Here is an 8323-nt window from a genome sequence, read left to right as displayed (position 1 = left end):
CTTAAAGATGTCGGTTAGTGGGTCACTGATTATATCACCTAACTCCTTTAATACCCTCGGAAATATCCCGTCAGGACCTGGCGACTTGTTCTTCTTAAGCTTATCTATCTCATCCTGAACTACTTGCCTGGTAATGATTATATCCCTCAATCTATCGCCATCCCCGCCCTCGTACACCTGAACTCTTTCCGGTATAGTCGTTCGATCCTCCTGTGTGAATACTGAAAGGAAGTAGTCGTTCAACAATGTGCTCATATTTTCGTAATTTTCTACTAGCTCCCCTGTGTTTGTTTTCAGCGGTCCAATTTTCTCCCGTAGCTATGGTATTAATGTGCAATAGTCATCATAACAAAATACGTAGTAAATAATTATATATGTCAACTTATTTATTTTCATGAGATCATGGTATGACCACTGAAAAAAATAGCTTTTTTATCTTGGCTCCATTACAAATTCAGTATATAATTATTCATATATTCAATAAAGTAGTGGAATCCAGTTTTCAGCATCTTTTATTATTATGCCAATATTCTAAACACTCAGCTTGCAAACACGCTTAGGTTTATGTTGTCAGCTTGGGTCGGACTTAGGTGAACACTTTACCAAGTGACCTAAGATTACTCAATGCTACCATATAGGTATACTACATCTTTGATTGTGAGTTCATCAGAGAGCACTGGAGAGCAGCATGAGTTTAATTAGGTGCTAATGAATATCCTGCCTGCATCACAGACGACATAAAATGCAAATATGATCGGTGCCTAAAGGTGTTACAAGCTAATGCTCATCTCCGTAACATTGGCCCTTGAGCCTGTGGTGAGATGGAGCCCATTACCCCGGGACACAGGGCCAGTGTGACATCCGGGTTACCACAGTTTCCCCAGGTAGTCATTTATCGACCAGCCCGAGAGGGAGGATGATCAGCTGGGTGAGCTGCACTCCGACTGCCCGGGCCGGGATTCAAACCCGGGCCCGCGTAGAAGCCAAGCATGCTGACCACTAGACCACGGAGGCGTATTGGAGCCCAATCTCAAGTGAACCCACTCACAATGGCACACAATTTTTTTTCTGGTAAATTTTGTGCTGTGAATGAATTTGCTAAACATTTCTGTCGAAAAACAGCACAGATTATTTTTCACCCCTTCCACCCTAACCTCCTCAGTAATAAAAAAAAGTGACAAAATCATAGCCTTGAGGCAGTAATATTCAGCCCCAGCATCAAAAAATTATACTGCTGCCCTATGAAAGGCATCTCTTAACTCCGATGAAGTAGGTGGTGACTGGTGGAGCAGCTTCATTGTCATCCCTTTTCTTTTCTTTTTTTTCTTTTTTACAACAAAGGAGGCAGCTCAAGGGCACACAAAAAAAGAAAACAATAATAAAAAAAAAAGCCCGCTACTCGCTGCTCCTAAAGTAAAACAAAAGAGGTGGCCGAAAGGAAGATCAAATACGTGAGGAGAGGTGTCCTGATACCCTCCTCTTGAAAGAGTTCAAGTCGTAGGCAGGAGGAAATACAGATGAAGGAAGATTGTTCCAGAGTTTACCAGCGTGAGGGATGAAAGAGTGAAGATGCTGGTTTACTCTTGCATAAGGGGTTTGGACAGTATAGGGATGAGCATGAGTAGAAAGTCGAGTGCAGCGGGGCTGCGGGAGGGGGGGAGGCATGCAGTTAGCAAGTTCAGAAGAGCAGTCAGCGTGGAAATATCGATAGAAGATAGAAAGAGAGGCAACATTGCGGCGGAATTTAAGAGGTAGAAGACTATCAGTATGAGGAGGAGAGCTGATGAGACGAAGAGCCTTAGCCTCCACTCTGTCCAGAAGAGCTGTGTGAGTGGAGCCCCCCCACACATGAGATGCATACTCCATACGAGGGCGGACAAGGCCCCTGTATGTGGACACCAACTGTGCAGGGGAGAAGAACTGGCGGAGACGGTACAGAACGCCCAGCCTCGAGGGAGCTGATTTAGTAAGAGATGAGGTATGAAGTTTCCAGTTGAGATTTTGAGTTAAGGATAGACCGAGGATGTTTAGTGTTGAGGAAGGTGATAGCTGGGTGTTGTCAAAGAATAGGGGATAGTTGTTTGGAAGTGGCAGGTGTCATTGGGCCAGCAGATGATGAAGCAGTGGCTGGTGTCATTGGGCCAGCAGATGATGAAGCAGTGGTAGGTGTCATTGGGCCAGCAGATGATGAAGCAGTGGCTGGTGTCATAGGGCCAGCAGATATTGAAGCAGTGGCTGTTGCCGGAGCAGCTAATGGTATCTTTTCCACATGTAATGAACAATGTGCTGGGATGGTCTCTAGCAATACTGATAAAGTGTGTATCTACAAAGAATATGAATTTAAGGGTTATTAATAAATTGTTTTAATGAGAATATAAAAGTTTTTGCCAAAAACATACAGGCCAGTCAATATTTCACTGCTGCTTGACTGTTGCTGCTGTCCTATCCCTAGCACATCATGTCAATGCTGAATGGCTCTGGTACCCCTTCAAATACATGAGACGAGCAGCCTATGATGTCATACACCAGTTTATCTACCACAGTTAATGTCATAGTTATATAGGCAGGCGCCTGCGTATCTGTGGTGCCACACGTGTGGGGCACTCAGGTGCTGGGGGAAATGTCATTGTTATGAAAGGGCAGGGGTAAGCCAGTGTATGCTGTGAGGCCTTGGTGTGGAAGTTCCCTGTCTGAGCTGTGCAGCTAATCCCCCATACAGTGAGGGCCTTTTTTACTCCCTCAGGGGCTGTGCAGCTGAGAGAATGGTGTACATGAGTGTGAGTGTGTGAGTAAGTGTGTGCCTGTCTTGGCTAAAACCCTTCACTGGGGGAAGACAATCAAGGTATTTAGATAGACTGATAGTCATTGACAGATGAACATTAAAAAAAATTATATATCAAATATGTAGTTCACTGCTATGAACTTATTAACTTTAAGCTGAAATAAAGGCATTGTGGCCAGTATAGCTGCATTCTGTGAGCACATAAAAAACTAGCTAATATAAGTTTTACATATAAAGACATAACAACAACAAAAAAATACCAGTCTGCCGCTGCTCATTCTTGCACTTGGCAATGTGAGGCTTTGATTTTTGTTGTACGTTGTACCAACGCCTCTCACAGTCATCCTGCGTACGGGGTCCACTCCCAGGGAAGGCACTGTCAGGGTATAAATGTGAAGCAAGTTTCTTAATCGTTTCACTATGGCATGCTTTTTATTTCCCATAACTTCTCCAATAACATTTAATACATGCTGTGATGGAAAGCTAAATCAGTACCAATATTTTATTTACATGCATCATAAGACATTAACTTTTTAGTTGTTATGAACATGGCCATAAATACTACTTTTCATTACCTACTTTTCTAAAATGCTTTTCTCTAAGTAGGAGGATATTACACAATACAGCTATAAAAAAAAATCAAAGCATTAATCTTAATTCCATTCTTTTGAGTACTTCTAACCTAACATTATATCACCAGAAACTGTTTGACCAATGCTATCAAAATAATATTTTAATCTTACTTTACCATTCTCATCAAATCTACCTATTCTGATATAGTCTTAACATAAAATACTTGTAAAAGTGTTGAGAGTCTGGCATGCCCAACCCCCCCCAAAAAAAAATCTAAATAAGGAATAAATAAAATAACAGGTAAATATGACTTGACTCTCTTATACTAACCCCCTTTCCACCCTAACAAACTTGGGGACCTACCATGTTAGGTTAGGACGTGTTAGGTAGGACAGGTTTAGCAGGAGTTGGTTTAGTTATGTTAGATTGTTGAGGGAGTGGGGGTTGCAGCAGAAATGGTCATGATGATGCTATTCACGTGAAGCAGTAGGAAAAAGTATGTCCTGTTTGGAAACTCTGTGGTTGTGTTTGTATACAAAAATACCCATTTAACGAGGTTAAGTTAGTTTGCAAGTTACTTGAATCATGGATATGTGAATATGTAACAAAAAAAATAAAAGCGTTAACCCTAATTTCATTATCTTGAGTACATTCCAATCTAACATTATATCACCATAATCTGTTTGACCAATGCTATAAATATACTATTTTAATCTTACTTTACCATTCTCACGAAACCTACCTATTCCCATATAGTCTTGACATAAAGTACTTGTAAAAGTGTCCATAGTCTGGCATGTCTAGCATCCTCCCCCCAATAAAGAAAAATAATAAACAAATAAAAATAAATAAAGAATAAAAATAGGGCAAATATGCCTTAACTATCTATACCAACCCCCTTTCCCCCCCAACAAACTTGGCATGTTAAGTTAGGATGTGCTCGGTAGGACGGGGCAGGTTTGGCATGGTTAGGTTTAGATATGTTAGGTTGTTGAGGGAGAGGGGGTTGTGGCAGAAATGGTCATAATGAAACTATTCAGATACAGAATGAAAAGGTATGTTCTGTTTGGAAGGTCAGTGCTTGTGTTATTATGCAAAAAATACCCAATTGATTAGGTTAGGTTAGTTTGTAAGCTAACTGAACCATGAATATGTGATTACTAACCTTGTTACAGCTTCTGCCACTTCAGTCCACGCTCTCTTCTTATCCTCAGGGGTGATGCTCTTCCCATAACACCCTCTGATTATACGTATTTTTTCTTGAATTTGATGTAAGAAGACCGTTTCATCTGGCGACCAATTAAACTTACTCCTTTTCTGCGCTGGTTCCCCGGCCCGTAGATGTGCTCATTGGGGCAGATGACGTGGTTATGGTGCGGTAATTTCAGCAGAGCAAGTCGTGACGCAGGAGGGGAGATAAGGGTGTTGACGAGTGACGGAGTAAAAGCAGCCTTTGAGGCTGCTTCTATCTGCCACAAAACTCAGTATTTTCTTGTGTTTTCCATTTATTATGTTTCTGTTGTACATTTATACATCTTTTCTTTATTATTCTTTTGAAATATATACTTAATTCATGTCGGATGTTTACGTTTTGCACGGAGGCGTCCTTAGCAACGAGCCCGCCATAAAGAAGAAGAAGAAGATAATAGTAGCCAGGATTTGCTAATACTTACACTCAAAGTTGACGAGGATAGCTTTTACTCTTAATAATTTGAAACTATTAACTTTGATCGTAACTTTAAGAGTAAAAGTTAATAGCTCTCGAGGATACGGGCCCAGGTCTAGTATTGATGCCTCGCCTTCTTTCCCGAATCTGGTATGTTCCTTGATCCACTGAGTCAGCACATGTTCCACTGCCAGTTGCAGGAGTCTTCCTCCCCACGACTCGTCTGCTCCCTGCGTCTGCCAGTCCTCCCATTCCACCTCCATGCAGTTGAAATCACCCATTATAATTATTCTCTCACACTCCCTCAACATTTCATCCTTGCAACTCACCGCGTCTTGTATCATTTGTTTATATTCCCGCAACCCCCATACGCTTGTTCATGGGGGCACATACCCTACTACATAATGCCTCCTTCTTCCTTCAGCACCTACAATTTTCACTTTCAACACCTCTGTCAAGCATTCACCCTCAATTACCTCCTCCACCCTAATGCCTTTTTTAACCATCAACATCACACCTCCTCCCTGTTTTATCTTTCTGTCTCTCCTCCATATGTTGTTTGCACCTTCTCCAATCCCCACCACCTCAATTGGGTCACAACTTAGTTTCCGTCAGCCCCACAATATCAGGTTCTTTGTCTCTCAAATAGTCGTTAACTCTATCCACGATGAAACTATTCCATTAATATTCGTATATGTCACTTTCCACCCTTCCTCCTTTTCTGTTAGTTTTATTCCCTTCTTCCTCTCGACCCTACGTATGAACTACTTTCTCACTTTCATATCCATTACTCTCCAAAAAAACTCCCTCTTTTCTTCTTCCGATCTCTTCTCATTTAAATCACGAACCTCACCTCTAAAGGCGGCTTTACACCTGGCAATTCGCGGCTGGCAATACAGGCGCGGCAGCATTTTTGGTCTGGGTCTGGGTCTGGGAGCTCTTCTCGCGGCAAGTTCTCTGCAGCTGAGCGTGTCCGTCTTGTATTGCCGACTGGCGGCTGGGTAAACAACATGTCGGCGCCAATAAAACAAGAAATGACAGATGCAGATAACAAGATTTGGAGCCGGGAGGCCGAGGTGGCATAGCTAGAGGAAGTGAGACAGCATCGACACTTGTGGGACCCACAAGATAAGCTCTACAAGAAGCAGAGTCTGCGCAAAACAACTTTTGAGAGAGTGGCAGCAGCATTGCGGGAATTGTTTATCTCTTTGCGAGATATCGAAGGAGGTATAAGGAACGGTTATTTTCGTGTAATATATAATCACACTATGTAATGCCTGGGGGTTGGGATGGCATGTTCCTCCCTTCTCCTTTGTTGTTAAATGCAACAGCAAACAATCAATCAATCAATTAATACTACTTATGATAAAACTCGTTTACTTAAAGTATTTCTACAATATTAGGCTGATGGACCAAACTCATTGTGGTTTTAAGATATGTTAGTAGCCTTTTGGGGTGTCTGGGGTGAATTCATGCCCTTGCATTTACTAGCAGTTTACGTCTTGATGCTCCCGGCGGCTCCTCCCACGTGTGAAGGTACTTTCTCCCGAGAGCACCCAGCCGGTCTAGCCGCTAGATCGTCGCGGCTGTATTGCCGGCCAGGAATTGCCACGTGTAAAGCCGCCTAAAGTGTATGTGTGTGTGTGTGTGTGTGTGTGTGTGTAATTCACCACGACCTGATCACGTGTTGGACTCGTAATTGCCAGCAGCAGGTACAGTCGTCACAAAAACTATCGGTGCAGTATAAGCACGAATCATTCTGACAGCACGGAACGAAAGACAGTGAAAAGAGGTGGCCGACTTGATGCATGTTGGTAGCTCTGCTGTGAGGTGAATGCCATAATTCACCAGCCAGCTTGATACCACATACTGGTTCACTTGTGTTTACGTATAATGGCCAATCTGCGTTCGTTGATAATGCAACAAGATATTGTCACGTGGTTTTTACGGTAACACTTTCATGTGGTAAAACATATCTACACATCACCTATGAAATGAGGTATGTGAAGTATACATGGTAGTCGAATACGGTCATGCATAAAATATAGCCTTTATTACTCATAGTAGTAATTATGCTGTTTTAATACTACTATAGTCGAATCCACGATAACTGGCGGAGATTTTCATTTTAAGGTTGGACTCGCGGACTTGGCGTCATTGCTTGAGTGACGGTCTCCGCACCGCTCATTGGCTGTTGTTTACTACGTAGATCTAAGCTACGGCAATTTCGCTTGGCATGACATAGCCTACTATTTATCGCTTTTTGCTATCTCTTAAAATCAAAATGCATCAACCTGCTCTCTGTTTTAATGTGTGTGTGTGTGTGTGTGTGTGTGTGTGTGTGTGTGTGTCATGGTAAGGGCAGCAGGTGTTGTGTGGCATTTAAACAAATGCATATTGTAAAACTCGCTCTGTTTGACGCTATAAAAAAAGGTGGGGGCATACGTTGTAACAGCGCTTAGCCACGGAGCTCATCTGCGCCGCATTGGCCTTGTGGTGGGTATGAACCCGCTACCCCGGGCCACATGGCCACTGTGACATCCGGGTTACCACAATTCACCTTCCCGGGAAGCTGGGACACAATCCGTATACCTGATACCCGGTCCATTCACTGCTGGGTGGACAGGGTCAAGGGATAAAGAGACAGCCCATCTAACTCTGCTCCGGCCGGGGACTGAACCCGGGATCTCTAGGTTGTGAGCCGAGCGCGCTACCATTTACACCATGGAGCTCCCGTTATTTGCGTAATAAATTTATTAAAAACTTTTAAAATCAAAACTATTGATATATGAATGTAGTTATTTTTATTATCCCTCTTCCTTATGATTATTTATTAGTTTATTACCCACATATATTAGATCTTTTAGGAATAATGATAGGACGATGAGAAATGTGAAGGTTCTTGCCGTAGAGCAATGTTTCCGTTATGACTCCATATCATCAATACACATTATGACTATGCCAAGCCAAAAAACATCCAAAGCACTTTATAGCAGAAAAAAAATGAAGAATGCATAGTTTCAACACTCGCTTCAGTCGCTGCCTGCTGGACATTGTCCATTCACGTGCAGTTCTGACTCCATTAAGGCCCGTCCACACGACGGCTAAAGAAAACTGCACGGCGTCTGGCCCGAGTCACATTCGCCTGCCTACTGTCTGCCTTGGATTGTTTGATCTGGTAACACAGTTTCAAAGCGAGAGGAAGGGTATTTTTTCTTGTTACGAATTGTTTCAGATGAATTTCTAATGGTTCACAAGGCACACAATACTTAAGTTAAGAATTGGCAAATGAGCGTGCCGTA

The 8323-nt window shown here is 42.5% G+C and overlaps 1 long non-coding RNA gene across 1 annotated transcript; it reads right to left on the bottom strand.

The window, feature by feature from the left end:
* Window positions 1–1458: 1458 nt before the first annotated feature.
* LOC127002449 (uncharacterized) lies at window positions 1459–4772 on the bottom strand. The gene is made up of 3 exons (XR_007756245.1): window positions 4521–4772; window positions 3043–3158; window positions 1459–2323 (listed from the first exon to the last, which is right to left on the bottom strand). It is a non-coding gene; the product is annotated as an uncharacterized LOC127002449 (long non-coding RNA).
* Between the last annotated feature and the right edge of the window lie 3551 nt (window positions 4773–8323).

This window comes from Eriocheir sinensis, chromosome 23 (assembly GCF_024679095.1).
Source record: "Eriocheir sinensis breed Jianghai 21 chromosome 23, ASM2467909v1, whole genome shotgun sequence".
NCBI classification, from domain to species: Eukaryota; Metazoa; Arthropoda; class Malacostraca; order Decapoda; family Varunidae; genus Eriocheir; species Eriocheir sinensis.
The sequence above is the reverse complement of the archived record's forward strand: the minus strand, read 5'-3'. Positions and strand labels throughout refer to the sequence as shown.